A 17007-nucleotide genomic window follows, 5' to 3' on the forward strand; every position below is an offset into this window, starting at 1 on the left:
CATTAAGACATATTCTATATGCAGTCAAGTTGTTGCAGTAATACAGATTCGTTCTGACATATTTACTCACTGGTTCCTGCATAAATTACACTGGTAAGTAGACCGGACTGCTTTACTTGAAAGAAAAAAGTGTTTAGGTACCTATTTAGTATTGCTTGGTTTCTTTATCTTTTAAATAAAACTGCTCATCTCTACAGTCTGTAAAGTCCAGTTCTTGGCCTTTACTCTTTGGCAGTTTCCTTCTCTCACTTCTTGTCTTTTCACTACCTTAATTATATGTATAATTTTTTCAAATTGTTTCTGTTTGAGCGCACATATATTTTTGCCAACTGCAGTTGCAATGTTTAAACAGCAGTTTCAAGTAGTTTCAATGTTTAATAGTAAGTTGTAGCTGACAAAACAATACTTCTCAGTACAGAGGTGCAAAATTAATTCCATATTTCCAAAGCTGAAGGTTATGTATGCAGGATACCTCTGTAAGTATATAGCAAGGTCCAAATTTTAAAATGTATTTAGGTGCCTAAATAGGAGGTAGGTGCTTAAATCCTAATGATTTAAATGGGACTTAGACACTTTTGAGGCTATGGGCCTGAGGGTGACATTACACATTGCACTTAGACCAAAGTAAGGGCACTTAAAACATAAGTATCTACACGTTAAAACTAGTTAACTCATGTTAAGTGCCCCCTGAGTATCTCAGAATTATGCCACTTCAGGCATGGGTTAACTCTGGGCCATGCTTCCCAACTTGTTAGAGTAACTTCAATCTGCTCCATGGATTTGCAGTTTGCAGTCTTCCAGCATCCCAAGATGTACTGCTCCCAATCCCCCTCACTGTCCCCCAGAGCAAGGATAGAGGTCAGGTGTTCCAGCTGCTAGCTATGTCCCTGCTCACCAGCCCTCAAGTGGTAAGACAGAGCAGAGCAAGCAAGAGATAGTACTGCCCATAAATGCATGACTGCCCACAACGATTTCTAACTTTAACACTGCTTAACATCCCACAGATTTAGTAGGTCTATGTGTAATGTATATACCTTCACCATAAGTTACTTTCAATTTAACCCTTCCTAGGGTGACATCCTGGCCTTGAAGTCAATGACAAAACTCCTCTTGATTTCATCGGGCTGTTATTTTGCCTCGGTTTTTGATAAACTTCTGATTCATTTGGCCATTTTCCTTATTATTACTTTGTTACTGCAGTCAGTTGGCAGTTTGTGTATTTTTAATTGCACTGGTTACTGCTCAGCACTACTGTATGACTATGTAGGTATTTGGCTCCATAGACATTTAAAAACAATCTTATGAAAGCAACACGTTCCGTTGAACACAAATTTCTTCCCCTGAATGAGAGAACAACCTATGTGTGACAATGTCAGTCAAATAACAGCACAGTTCTGAGAGGCACTCAGATTTGTGACTTCCCAGTTCTGGAAGTCAAGTGCACCTCTGGAAGGCACCCAGATATTATGAGTTGTATGAGATATAGAATATTTGCTAACACATAGAAGAGTGTGACAATTAGCTGCAAACTCAAGTTAAGATCTATATTTGTACTGAAACATTCCAGAGCCCAGATGTTAACAGGGCTTTTCCATTTTGTTCTAGTTTAGGGGTGTCCAATTTATAAGCCCCCAGGGGCCACAGGCATTGGAGGCCTCACAAGTGAGCCACTGGGTTGTACAGACACTCCCCCACACCCTCCTGTTGCACTGTACACCTGCATAGGCACCTCCATACTACTGCACTGGGCACCCAACTCCTTGCTACACTGCACAGGTACATGAGACCCCTGCTGCAATGCAACGGTACATGAGCACAATACCTTCCCCACTCCCTTCCCCACTTCAACGTGTGAGTGTGTGAGCATGATTCCTAATAATGCTGCAGCACATGCCCTCAGTGGCACTCCTCCTACTGCTGTAGTACATGGGTGGAATTGCCCACATACACTGTCCTGTCCCCCCAGCACACATGGCCCTATACTCACTCTCAGCTTGCTGCACTGTTTGCCACATTGCCCTGCTCCCTGGGGTGCTCCCTGGGACACCCCCAAGGCAGCCAGAGGAAGGAGGGACAGCCCAGGGACCCCGGCTGTTGTTGTTGCCAGAGCAATATAGGTAGGCAGAAGTCTGAGGGGCACAACTTACTCCTTACAGGCTGCATGTAGCCCATGGGCCACCAGTTGGCCCATGGGCCCTATTCTAGTTCATTCCATTATAAAGATTTAAGTTTTGCTTCAGATCAGGCCTCAAAGCTTGAACACCTCTTAAGTGCTGTGGGGAGCAGACCAGGGTTTTGATTCTGGTCCCTTTCTAATCTATTCCAATAATTAATTGTAGTAAAAGCTAACTCAAAAATGTATTTTTTCCAGAAGCTAGCTATTGTATTTTTCCTTGCATTGGATGACTCTGATACATGGTGAGAAAAGGACAGGAATAATTAAACCCAGCACTCCAGAAGAATAAGTAGGGAGGTGACATGTTTAGCTCGCAGGACTGAAATTGTAAGTGTCTTGAATTCTAATCCTAGATGAGCAAATTACTTGTCTTGTGAACTTTGGCAAGACATTCGGTCCGCCTTTGTTTCAGTTTTCCTATCTGTAAAATGGAGAGAATAATAATGTCCATCCCTCCCCCCTTCATAAATATTTGCAGATCTTAAAATTATATCTGTATTTTCATATCTGTAGTACCCATTTTTCATGGTGTAGAAAGGAAGTCTGAAATGTTTTATCTTTTCTTTACTTCAATAATAATGAATTGTTTTCTGTTTTTTACAGTCAGGGTCTTACCTATCTTATTGACAATTGGAGAACTACTAGGTTCATGATATCATAGGTAACTTTGGATTTAACCTTACCTGAGAGAGAGAGGGGATTTTTAGCCATACTGTTTAAAACATTTTGTTTTTAGTTAGTTGTTGTTAAAGCCTATTTAACTTAAACCCCTGTAAAAACAAGAAAGGTCTCTTGCCAAACATTCATGGCATGCCCCTTCTGTTAAGGGTTGAGAAAATTTCCAGTTCACATAACTGAAATATTCAAAAGAAATCTTCAGCAAACTAACTGAGACAAGACTTGATATTCCTGAGTTTTCTAAAGTACAACACATTTGTGGGGTAAGGGAATAAAACAACCAAATCCAATTTTTGTTTTTTTTCTCCTGTTACTTTTTTAATAAACATTTTTCTAATAAGTATCCACCAAAGTAGGAATTTCAAAGTGCTCTCAAGTTACTTAATCACTTTTGAAAATCCTCCCCTAAATTACTGGAAGTAGCACCATACTATAAGCTGCTTCCTGGCTTTCATTGCACTTGAAAAAAATGAGGTTTGGAAAATTGCAACATGCTTAAAATTCCGTTATACCTTCTGTCTGCAGAAAGCGCAAGAACACAGGCAAGTTTGTCAGATTTGCTTATGGAAGGAAGGGACATCACTTCCTCTACAGAAGGCCTGTGTGGTTGGAGAGGGCAGGACTGTTGGACAACTGTTCTCCTAATCTTCAACAACAACCTAAATACTGTGGAATCCTCCAAAACACAAGAGGAAAGGGTTTGGGGAAACTGTCCAGTAGGAAGGACCTAGGAGGAGCTGTGCTACCAACAGGACAGAAGGGAACAAAGAAGCCAAGAGCCAGCATGAAGGTATGGAACATAAGCACTGGAGTAGCTCATATAGGCAACTCTTGGAGCGTGAGATTGACAACTGGGTTCAAATCTTTCCAGAGTCTTGTTTAATAACATGCTTCTTTTTTTGTAGGGAAGGATGCCCTGGCTTATTATGGCTAGGCAAGAGTAGTTGTTAGCAAGTAATAAAGAGCTTTTTCATATCCTATAAGTCATAGGGTAATTCAAAACATATTTCTGTGGGGGGAAAAAAAAACAGTAATGGAATTGAGCAGTACCGGGAAAAAAGAGCCAAAGTGATTACTTTTTAATGGGAACTTTGAGGTTGTTACTGTAACCCTATGTTTTGTATTGTTTAATGCTAGAAAGTGTGAATCATTTTGCTGATCTAATGCTTTGTAATGCGAAATAACAAGGTGAGGTATAGTTCACAGTGCCTGGATTTGTTTTATGTTTCAAAAGTTTAAACAAATTATTTGCTGTATGAACAAAATGATAGTGATTTACTGATCGCAGTACCGAGGGTGCTTTCCTGAAGTGTAAAAGCTGTTTAGCAAAAGGAACGTGCTGCTGTCAGCAAAACATACTCCAAACTCAGATGCTACAAACAATGTAGCATTAAAATGGAGATTAAGCACTAATGAAATAGCATTCAAAGTTAATAGTTTTTTTTATGCATGATAGATTAATTTAAAATATTCATGTTAAGAAACTCTGAGTTCCAATGTTGCCCTGAACATTAAATGAAAGTTTCTGTGCTTTAGGAGGAAGAATCGGAATCCTGCAGCAGTCAGGAAAAGTAGTAATTTACAATTAGTCCTACGTTGAGAGCTATATAGATTAAAAGACAGCATTGGGAAGTTAAATTAGACTGTTCTTTAAAAAGAGCAGCTGTTACCTTTGTAATTTTGAAAGTTCCCTTTTATGAAAATTTCTCAGTCCTTATTAAAACAAACCTGGTGGCTCTAAGTTCACTTTACTAAACTGGGGTGAAATTCCACTTCCCCTACAGAAAGCTGGCTTATTTTAATTTTGTGTTGGGAATGCTGGGTGAGCTGAGGAAGACAGAATCCACACCCAAGGTCTGTAGAGATATACTGCCAGCTTTGTGCAGCTGTTGCTTCAGCATGTCTGCTGGAATATTGGCAGCAGTGTCATCAAGCCTGTAGCAGTAGTGTTGAAGATGTGAATGATAATAAATAGACACCCTGGTTCTGTCCCAGACCTGTTCTCAGTGGAGCGTTTTGTCTGAGCCTATAACACCTTGTAGAAATTCCGTGAAACATTTCTAAAATGTTGCATGTAAAATGTGGCGCACACAGAAATCATGCATGTTCCAAATCCTATTGATAAAAATCTTTTCACTGTCAAATCATGCTACCATTAATTGCTGTATATGCCACGTATTTTACAGATAAACAGATTTTTTAGAAAGTTTTAAACAACTGTGGTGATTTTCAGTAAATCAAGAACACTGCTCTCTGTATGTATTTTTAAAGCACTGCTATAACAAGTTTAGCAAAATAATATATTTCAGTTATTGAGGAAAATGTAACTTTTCAGTGAATTGTATAATGAATCTGGAGTTTTAAACATTTAGTGAATGCAGCTCAGACAGATTGTGGCATGAATGGGGTTAAAAGTCTGCCCTAAGATGCCAGACATCCCTGCAAAAGCTGCCAGGATTGCAGTGGAATGCAGCCACCTGACAGGCTGGCTCTCTGCAGTCTACTAATACTAACAAGTGGGAGCAGATCAAGAATATCTTCATGGTGGAATGTCTACAGGCCCCACCCCCTGCAGCAGGGAATATGAACCAGAGCAGAGAGAGTACACAGAAAGGGCCAGATCATTTCAGAAGAATCTAGTATACATACACACATCATTGGCCAAATTATTTACAACTTAGCTGGTGAGGAGAGGGGGAGGTGAAGGACAAAAGCAGAGTGGGATGTGTGATAGACACCTGTTATAAACCTGATGTAGACAGAGCTTGAAAAAAAGTGAGAGATGGAGCCTAAAGCAAAATAGATGTCATGTCCTTCACCTTCCAGGGCCACAGTAAAAGAAAGAAACACAGTTGCATCAAGGGCCAGACCCCACAAACTCATACACATGACACAAGTGGTCTTCAGAAAGGCAAACAGTTCTCAGAAGTCAATGGACTGCACCTGTGACTGAGGGCTTGAGAGGCTGGGTTGAGAGTATTGAGTCATCCTCCCTATAATTTTGCGTGGAGAGCAAGGCGCTGTCCTTTCCGCAGCAAAGATTTTGTGGTGACACCTTTCTTTTTTTTCCAGTCCCTGGGAGTGCTCTTTCTGTAGTCTGTCTGTCGGTATCTTTGCTAAATGAGGAAATGAAAACTGAGCTAGCCTGGGGAAAATTTTGGGTGGTGGTATATTGCACATGACTTTCTCCTAGCCCTGTGACAACTGATCAGTAAAATGAGAGACCTAGTTAGCTGTATTAGTCTGAAGTCAGGCAATGAAATTAACTCAGCCTTTTCCCTCCTTCCACCTGATCCCAGGCCTATAAGTACCATATTTTCTTGCATGCATCATGTCCTGGAATAAAATATGTATCTTGTTTTTGAAAGGCAGAATGAAGAAAAAAGATCTTTCCCAATAGTAAGTAACTAAGTAGGAGTAGCTAGGGATCCAAGTGTGCTCATTTTCTGCTCCTTGAGTGGCATGCAGATTTTACTTTCACTTTTGCCCACTAAAGCAGAAACTGCTCTTACTGTATTTCATACATATAATGCACAGTGTAATTTCCAGCAGCTGTTTAAGGTATGTGTTGTATACAAGAAAATACAGTATATTATCTTTGCTGCCAAGAGCCCTTTTGAGGTCCCTGACATGCTGTGCCCGGGAGGATTAGTGTGATTTCATTGAAGCCATTCTGTCATTGAGCTGATGAATGCTTCCTTCGAAGACTCTTCGGGTTTTTTTTCTGTAGGTGGGGGTGATTGCATGGTGTTCCTACAGAAGTAGGAAAACCTTTAACTGTGAACTGTGGATGGTAGCTTCTGCAGATAAAAAAGGGCTGACTCAAACCTTTACCCAAAGCTGAAACACTTTCAATCAAAACTTATTTAATGCTCAGAAATTCTTGGCTAACTTTATTCTTAAAAAAATCATTGTTCACATTCCATTCCTCTGTTTTTCCTAGTTTTTGTTGGGACTAGAAGGGAAAATGCCAAAATATCCTTTGAGAGCCTATTCTTGCAAGACACATCAGAGATCTCATTAGGAAGCCTGTTCTTGTAATACTCCTAGCCAAGTTTTGCAGTGTCTGTAAATCTGAACGATTTCAGTAAGTATGTGAACTTCTGGTACTTATCTGGTTTTCTCTTAATCTGTTTGTAAATAATCTACACTTCTGTGCTTCTTTCAAATCCATCCTAATCATGCAGACTTTTAAAATCTATCATTGCACTTTCCAAACTCGTACCAGCTGTAAGTAGATAAAAGAGCAAAAATCTTCTATAACGGGTAAAATTCAGTATATCGTAGAATTTAGATCTTAGATGGAACTATTTGTCTTTAAAACCTTTTACAAATATATATGTTGTTGGAACTATGGATACGCTTATTTTGGTGCTGGTGTAGCAGGTGTTTTTCTTAACCATTTTTTTTTTAGGAGAAATCCCAAGTTTAGAGGAAATGAGCACTCGATTATTTAAATTTCCTGAGATTAGAGGAAGAACACTTTGCCAAACAATGCCTCTTCACTTCAAAACCTCTCCTCATAAATTATGTTAGGAGATCTTATTAAAAGTCTGTAAAAATTTCCTATTAAAAATGGTTGATTGCAGTCCAGACCATCACAGCTTTTGTGCTTTTGTTGAAATACCACAGCTGTCGCAAAGAAATATACTGTGAGACAAAAGGTTTTGTTTCCTTTGTAATAAATTATTTTTGTGATATCCGAAGTAAGATAAAACTTTCACTTATGTTTGAGTGAAGGAAGATTCTCGTGATAACTTGTTCAAAAATCTATTAAAAGAATATAAGAATGCAGATCTAGATAGCAAATTAGAATCAGACTTCCTTTTTGTTTAGCAAAGCAATTACTTCTAAAGTCAGTGAAGATTATAACTATGGATAATGGAATGGCTTTCAAAAGCACAGTGACTATAGCTCAATAGAATCTTAAGTTGAAATTTTCAACTTTGACCTTTGAAAACTGTACAAGAGAAACCCTCAGCATTGGAGATTTTTACAGACAAAACTAAGTGGTATGAAACAGCCTATTTGCTAAATATATTTACAAATAGCGCTGGACAAATACTGCAAACACCTTTTAGGAGTTTTTTAAAATTCTGAACTTTTAAACAAAGTTGCTTTGACTACATTTGTTTTTCCATTTCTCTTCAGGCAAATAAATTTTCTGCTGGGAAGTTTGCAGAAGCAAACATTGATTTAGTAAGCTGCAGTATTTGCACTAGGGATCTGAGTCTAGGCATAGTGGTCATCCAATCAAGGAATGAAAACATACCACATGACATACACATTGTGTCAACATTTAAACAACATAACCTGTATTTTTGCACAATCTATGTAGCAAGTAGTTTTAACTGAAAGATACATTTGGAATATTCAAAATTTGTTCACAGAAAAAAGGTCAAATTTACTAAATAAATTCCTTTTGTACCTAGAAGTCAATGGCTGTTTTACACATGTACTAAAGAGAATTATTGTAGATGCTAGAAAATAGAGTTCAAGATATATTTTTTGGTTAATGACTGATAATTTAATTTGATTCTCTGCTATATTTTTAGCTGCTAACAATATTCTTAAATAGCTCATTTTGTTACAGTTTGACTGAGAACAGAGAAAAAATATTGCATATATTTGGAGATGTGTTCCTTCAGTGGCTACGGAAGCCAAAAGTTCCATAAACCTGGAACAATAACACTGACAGTAATTTTATTCACAGGAATGGTCCTTTCATCAATACCTGCAGGGTCAGATTTCCAAGCATTTACTCACAATGACTAATAGTGGACACCAATGGAACTTCTTGAGGAGAAAGTGACTATTCAATGAGAGTAAAGATACCAGAACCTTCCTGTACTAATTCCATTCTAATAACTACTTAAAAGGAGTTCTGTAAAAAGAAAAACATATATTACATGTCATTTTAATACATCAAAAATTACCAAATAATGTTACCGTTTGCTATCAAGCTGGTGAAAGCTTATCCTGCATCAAGAAAACGGTGTGTGCTATATCTTTTTCCAAACTCGGGAGGATTTGAATAGTATAGGTTAAGTCCACATTAGTAGGATTATTTGATTAATGAGATTTGTTTTCTAATGATAATCCAAAAAGAGAGAACAAAAAAGGAGGTGGGGAGAGCGATCCTAATAATTACAAATAACCCCTTAGACTCCGCCTGAAAAGCAATAGGCAATCATTGCATATATGTATTGGAGCGTGGTACAATACATTACCAGGGAAGCTACCTGACAAATGGTATTCTCATAATAAGGAAATTTCTAGTTTCTGTATGCGGAAAGTATTAGGGACTTGACTGAGATCTCCACATATGTGGAGGTGGAACAGTGTGTAAGTTAAAGAGATGTTATAGCTGTGATAGTCCAGGAAATAGGTGAGAGGCAAGGATTTTTGTGGGGATATATTTTATTGGATCCCAGCTATGCAATGTTGTCAATTAAAGGTATCACCCACAAAAATCCTCACCCCTCACATAAGATAAAGAGAGTTACACAGTGTAAATTTAGCCCATTTTATACATTTCCTGATCCTGGGCAAGTTAGACTCCACTGCACATTGTTCAAATGTATGGTAACTCTGAAGTGAGCCAGAGAGAGTTGAGTTAGTATGAGTGGGTCTAACTAAAGGTGACATTCTAGTTAGAGCCAGTCATAAAAATTCTGACAAAACATAAATTGCTCAAAATATTCCAGTTTGTTAGTATATAAACCTGTTGGAGGGATGATTCAATGTCAGCAGTGTTCCTCCAGATACCAGGCAAGCTTCTTGGTTTCATGCCAGTATGCAAGCCCAGTTCCTTGACAGCCTAGGCTTCCATGGTCCAGAGCCCTAGATCAGCCCATTCAGGCACTGTCCCACAGCTAGGGATAGTAGGCCAACAATGGTCCTCAGCTCCAAAGTTCTGCTCTAGTCTCCTTTTATAAAGTACATATTTTCTCAAATCATAAATATTTCTCTTAAAAGGATACTGAAATGAATATAATATGACTTCTTAGTACAGGGGCTTCTGATGTCAGCCATTCTGTGTTTAAACTATTTCATTTTCAACAGAATTAAAGATCTACACAGTATATTCTACCTCCTGCAGCCTGCAGTTGTTAAAAGAAAATAAATCACTTAAACAGGGTCACAAGCAACAAAGGCCAAAATGGGTTCAAAGTTTACAGGTCTCCACATTTATCAGGTAGAAATATGCCACATTTCACTATTTCATAAAATATCCTTTTATGAAAAAAACATCAATCTTTGTATGTCCTGTTAAAACTCTGATTTCTCAAATGAAAGAAATGAATGATGACACTGAATCAAGAAATCGTTTATTAGTTTATATTTTTGCAGGACCACCAGGACTTTCACATACGTTTTCAATTTCTATAAGGATGTGATTATCGTGTGGGTAAGTTTTACTCCCACTGCCTGTGCTAAGGGATCTGTCAGAATTGTGTACCCTTTTGTTGGGCAGATCAGGATCTGCCTTTTTTATCTCCTGTGCTAAATACCATTCAGAGGTAGATGTCCAACTTTTTAAAATGTGTCTAAAATTTTAATTTTAAGTATATTTGTGTAAGTTGTATATAGTTAAATGTGCAAGTGTTAATATTTGTTCAAATGTAATGCAAATCAGTTTATACAGTTTCTCTGCAAGATTTCTTAGAGTGTTAAATGTTCACCTTTTTAATCTACTGTTGAAGACTTTTCATTCTGACTTGCATTATGAGAGGATCTATGCACAAATTAAAACAGTTTTACAATAGTAATTGTACCAATGCTTCTTTTGTTGTAATACCAGGATTCATTGTTTTTAGGACACGGATAACATCTGACATTTCTGTTTGTTTCTGGTATAGAGAGTGGCCACCAGTTGAATAACTAGCATATTGAACAACAGTGAGGCAAGGAAATTTAGATAAAGATATCAGTGTAATCAATATGTATGATGAAAAATGCATGGGCTATATCTCAAGTCCACACAGAGAAAACGAGATTTTAGGGTTTTAACATCCTGTCTGAAAGCAGAGGCACATTCATATAGTTTTCTCTCTATCCCCCGAATAAGTAGAGAAAGGTGAGAATGTGCAGAGAATCAAATCTGTGTTTCCAAGGAGTAACTTGATGCTTTGACCTTTAAGCCACTCTTCTGGCAAACTCAGTATAATCCCATCTTTTTGGGCCATTGGAGTGAAATGAACCTGTGGTTGAGAGAGTTTTGTGCAACTCGTTTTTGTTTATAGACTTGTTTTAATTTTTGATTAGCCTGACTGTACATATGATTTCTTCCTGTTGAGTCATTCCATGAGTTTATATGGTCTCCTCTTGAACTTATCTGATTTTTGAGCAGGCTTTTACATTTGGTTTACTACAGAGTTCAGTAAAAAAAAAATTAAAGCAGCCAACACACACAAACCCATATCAGAATAAAACATACATTCTTGTAGTTCTTGAATTGTTTGGAAGTTGGTAATTTTTTTTTTTGTTCAGAAAATTAATATAGTTTTCTCTGGTTCATGTAGGAACCACTTTTTGGCAAAGCCTTTGGTAATGTCCTTTATGATAATGAGCATAAAAAAATCCTGTCATACTTCCTTAGGAACTGAAAAGTTATCTTGACTTACAGTCAAAGTGTATACTGTCTAAATGTTTCTTCATTTCTCTCAGCTCTCTGCTTTCTCTCCCAAGGGACAAAAAGGTTAGAAAAGAAAGAAGGGTAGTAGTGATTTTTGCAGAGGGAGAGCCAAGTCACGCACAGAGCAGCAGTATTTAATATGGAGCAAGCATTATAAGAATGCAACCCTCACTGCATTGTAACTAGTATGTCACTTCCTTGCAGTTTTTATGTAGTTTCAGGGACTTGCACAGTAATTTAAGAAGCTTACTCTTCTATGAGTATGCTATGAAATATATCTTGTGACACTACTGAAGACTCTGGAAAACCTTACAAACGAAAGGAGACATAAACAACTTTCAATGGGTACGATACATTACAAGCCAAACATCTTCCCAAAATAAAATCTATCTTGTCTGAGTAGACTACAAGAAGAATAAAACTTACTATTCTTTTGGCAGTGAGCAAACATTGCTGATGGATAAAGTAAAGGAGCTAAGAAGTTCTGCCTTTAATTTTTCTAAGACACTTGAGAAGCACTGCAGACATCTCAAATTTGCTGGAATTTTGCTTCATTTGCATCTCAAAGTGCTCTGAAAAAATGTGCAGAGTTCCATAAGAGCTCCATCAAATCTTACAAATGATCCCATAAGAACCTGCAAGTTGAATCATAGGATTCTAGCATTTTTTGCCTTTAGCTGTAGGTATTGTACTGTGAGGCAGTTCTTTTTAATGGTATTTCTAATATTTACAAATAGCTGAACCACAGATCAAAACTATCAAAATTAGCTAGCAGAGTTTGAGCACCGTTGTTTAATTGCAACGTTACTTATTACTTAATGTAAGACAGTAAGGGAAGAGACAGGTAAGCTCTAAGACTTCAGATGATGAAGAAGACCGTTTTCATTCTAAAAAAACTACGTTTCCTAGAAGAAGCCTACCCTTTCCATATTAGTCATTTTAGAGCCTACAGAAATCTTGTTAAATCCCTGATCTATGATGATATTTTTCGTATGGGTCAGACAGTCAAATTCTACTATCGTTGCTTTCTCAATTACAACAGAGTCTGAGCTTGACTTTGAAGATGAAATCTCCAGAGGAAATGTTATCAATGTGTTTTGCAGAACAGTTTTGGAAGACCTCTCAACATGATGCCTTAAAAATACAAGGCTGTGTCATACCAGATGTCTTATCTAGTCTGGTATGCTGTCTCCAACAGTAGCTGTTAACAGATTATTTGGTGGAAGATGATTGGAACTTAAGAACTGGCTGTCAGGGATCAAGCTGCCAAATGGAGAAGTTTCTTCCTAATGCTCTACAAATCATGATTTGTTTTATGCCACAAAGCATGAGTGTTCCTTCCTTTTAAAAATATTCTATCTAATGAAACCAGGCATGTGTTTACACTCAACGTAACTGTCTAACCATCTTTTGAATCTTATTAAAGCAATGAGTTCTACAAATTAGTTATATGTTGTAGAAACACACTTACATTCGTTGTCTTTCAGTTTCATTAGATGTTCTGTTGTTCACGTAATACAACAGAGAATAAATGGGAGAGCCTGACTTCTCTGTCTGTGGTTTTATAAACACCTGGTAAATCTTTATTTATTTATTCTTGATTAGAGATGACTTTATCTTTTCAATGCCTCTTCATACTCCACACACTGCTGGTCATTTACTTTTAGGAGCTTACTCTCCTCAGGAGAGAAAGTTTCAGAGTGGTTGGTTTTGAAAAAGGTAATGAAAAATACAGTCTTCCATAGGGGGAGAGTCTTGCCTCTAAAGCCCTGGGCAATCAGAACCTGACAGGCAGAAGTTCTACTATGCTTTCTGCTATGAACTTTTATAAAACTGGGTTAGGACTTTATTTGTCTCTGCCTTGGTCACCCTAGCTGTGAAAGGGGGATAATATTTTCCTAGATCACAAAGCATGTGCGAATTGAAATTCATGTTTGTGAAATAATATAAGACACTTGTCTAACAGGTAACACAGAAGTGCAGATGATGAAGTTATTAGTTTTGGTCCTGTTTTCAAAGATATAAAATGTGCTACTGGCAAGAAACATTTTCTTTAAAAGGACTCAAACATTAGCAAACTTTTTTCCATGTCTTCAAGTTGAGAACTTCCCCTCTTAGCTAGAGAAAAGAGGAGCTGTTAAGAAAACAGTTAAGAAATGGATTAATTGGTAAGTATATTATTGATTTGTATATTTTAATATTTTCCTTCTTATACTCTGGAATAATTTATTGTCGAAAACAGTAGTTCTTCAGAACTGAGGCAGTCCTTCTTCTGTAAGCTAAAGGTTCAAGGGTCTGCCGTTTCTACTATTTTTTCTTATTATTACTCATAATATGTTTTGGTGATTTTGCTTAAGAAATGTCTTCATAGAACCAGATGCATATATCATTGTTGGAAAGGTGATATTTAAAATATCAAGGTGCTACAGGGAATCCTTCCTGGCTAAATATAAACCAATTCTAAATTACTTTTTTTTTTTTTTTTTTTAAGAAAAGCAAAAAAAGCATGACCAAACTGAAAAATAAAAATAAGCTATGAGAGGTCCATGTGTGTCTATAAAGAACCATAAAAGATCTTCACAACTGACAAAAAGCCAAAACACTGTCACCAAATATAGAATTACCTATTATTTTATATAACAAACAAGCAGGAAAGCTTGGATCCTAAAGATACTACTGAGTCCAGACTTCTCTCTGCTGACATGGAACCTCATTAGAGTCTGAACTCTGCTGAAAGAGGAGGGATTATAGGTAGGGACCTACCCAAATCGAGGAGGCAGATGACCAATTGCAAGGGCAGATCGTGGGGTTGGCCACCATTTTCATGGGCTTATCGTGGCAGGCTCCCCCCATGCTTTTGATTGGCCAAGGGGCCCTGATAGTTCCATTTCCTACCATTGATTGGTTAAGAGGGTTGTCTCATGTGGCCCCACCCCTCGCTGCTGATTGGTTGATGACGGGTGGCATTGCACGACAGGCAGCCCTCTTAGCTGATCAATGATGAGGGGTGGGTGGGACAGCCATCTTGCCTGCTCCCCTTCATGCTGGCAGCCCTCCTCTCCCCTTTCCCCTGCAGTGGGCTGCGTAGCCTGGCTGCAGCAGCTATGAGGACTGTTGGCTCCCACTGGGGAGCATTTTATTTTTAGTGAGTTTTTTTGCCCCATAGATTTTGTGCACGTCACCCAACTTTGTGATTCCATGATATCATGATTTGAGTAGGTTCCTAATGGTCTGTAAACCTTCACTCATAATATCACATATGATATAACTAACAAAGCAATGAATCATCACATCTAAATAAAACAAATAGTTCTAAATACCCTCCTACTATTTTTAATAAATAGTGCTACCTAAACCTCTGTAAACATGCCCTCTCCATGCACATTACCATTCAAGAGACTGACTGTCCAATGCCTTTCTACTTCAAGTGGCCTGTAATAGGGAACCCTAGCCCTGTCACCAGAGGGCAGATCTGCCCCTTTAAGGCCATAACTTTCTGGGCATGGAGTGCTGGTAAGGAGCTTGTTCTCCCCTTGGCTATGTGCTCACAGAGCTGGGTGGGGGAACAAGCTACCTAGCCTCCACCAGCAGGGACCTCCCAGCTGGCTCCACAGCCACGGGGTCACTGCTAGGAGATGCTTATCTTTCAGCCCGAACTCTGCAGTCACGGGGCTCAGGCTAGGAGCCCTTATCTCCCATCCCCAGCTCTGTGGTCATGGAGCTGGGACTGGGAGATAAGGGTCTCCCAGCACCCCACTCCCTGATTGTGATGGTGGAGCAGGGGCTAGAAGATGAGGATCCTATCGTGGTCTGGGAGCAGGGGGCTAGGAGTTCCCTGCTGTCACGGCAAGGGGACATAGTCCTCACCTGGGCTCCTTTGGCAGAACCCTCCCCAGCAGTAGGCAGCTCCCTGGTGGATGGCTGACCGGGAGCAGATTTGGCTCCTGGTCAGGCATCTACATGAGTGCTCTGACGCTTTTACTAACACTGAGTAAATTTGCTACTTGCATTTGCAGGTAGCAAATTTACTTGGTATTAGGGAAGTTTATTGTGATGTAAGCATGTGCACTTGTAGATGCACATGCTTACTTAGCAGTAAACTATGTTATGTGAAGTTAAGCATGTTGTGCTGACATGCCCTCAGGCTAGCAGAAGAGCTGGCAATAAAACCAAGGTTTTCAAAGTTGTGGCCCATGGCTTGATCCACAGCGCACAGCAATGTAACTGATGGTGGTAGAATCCAGTCAATATTGATCACATGTAAATTTTAAAAAAACTCAGTACATTATAGCCTTGCTTACTTTTTAATAAATAACTTTTTGAATCCCAAAGAATATGGACCAGTGGTCCTCACAATAATTAAATAAATATCCCTATATTGTAAAACCTTCTACAGACTCTTTGTCCAAAAATAACTATCAGCAGAGATGCTACTTAGCGGAACCTTTTGGTCACCAATTTAATAAGCTATCCTAAAACCGTCATGGAGAGCTGATTGTACAACAGAACCTCCGTGAACTGAAGCATAAATTAGGCCCCAACAAAACAAAGTGCTGTATGTCAAAACATCCAGTGCAAGCACTACTTAATTAAAGTTTACAGGAGTAGACAGCATGTGGAAGGGGGTATTTTTTCCGGGATGATGAACATCTGGCATACTTTGGTGAGGGAAGTAGAGTCTGAATATGTTAACATTGTGAGATATCTTGATTGTGACACAATCATTGTGTACTTTTCTAAGGTCTCTTCTCACGTTATTTGTGAGTTTGTATTCATTTGATTCAAGAAAGACTTCTTTGTTTATTATGGCACCCAGTATTTAAAACTAATATCTTAAAGGCACTGTGTAACCTAAACAGACAATGCTGAGGGGCCAGAAATGTACAACCAAAAGTTTCAAATTTTACATTCAGTTTTTATATTTATATCCTTTAATGTGATATTCAAATATCCCATTTAAACATTAAGGTCCAACATTTGAAAATCAGAGCTGAGTATGGCCTTAAAAGCATGGCATCTATAATGAATGAGCAGTTAGATACCTAAATATTTATATGAATGTTTAAAAGTGTGTTATGAACAACCTATTTTTTTAATTTTATTTGAATGTCTTTTATCAAACTTTGTGTGGATATGCATACAACATGCACAATAACAAAGCAACAAATAAAAACTCCACTTTTCTGAGAAATAAAAGTTACTGCAAGAATTGTTTGGGTTTTTCACTACTCATTACTTTTGCAAAGCTTGGTGAACCCTTTTTTTATTAATTTGTTTGCTGTTAATTTTTTTGTAGTAAGACTAGACACTTAGGGAAACTGATGGATATTTCCAAAGAGCTTGGTCAGCTTTCCAGTGAAGCCACAGAAAATAGCTGTCAAGGACTCTGATCAGGACGACCACCTGGCTTAGTACTGTCAGGCACTGAGCAGGTAGGCCAGCCTGGACCAAGTACCACAGCAGCCACACCTGCACTAAACCTCAGTTAATGATCTCTGTTCCAGTTTAGGAGCAG

At 38.3% G+C, this 17007-nt stretch overlaps 1 long non-coding RNA gene across 1 annotated transcript; it reads left to right on the forward strand.

Moving 5' to 3' along the window:
• Positions 1-3284: 3284 nt before the first annotated feature.
• On the forward strand, positions 3285-13978 carry LOC109280564 (uncharacterized). The gene is made up of 3 exons (XR_002086942.2): positions 3285-3644; positions 6798-6941; positions 8568-13978. It is a non-coding gene; the product is annotated as an uncharacterized LOC109280564 (long non-coding RNA).
• The last annotated feature ends 3029 nt before the right edge of the window (positions 13979-17007 follow it).

This window comes from Alligator mississippiensis, chromosome 2, assembly GCF_030867095.1.
Source record: "Alligator mississippiensis isolate rAllMis1 chromosome 2, rAllMis1, whole genome shotgun sequence".
NCBI lineage: Eukaryota > Metazoa > Chordata > Crocodylia > Alligatoridae > Alligator > Alligator mississippiensis.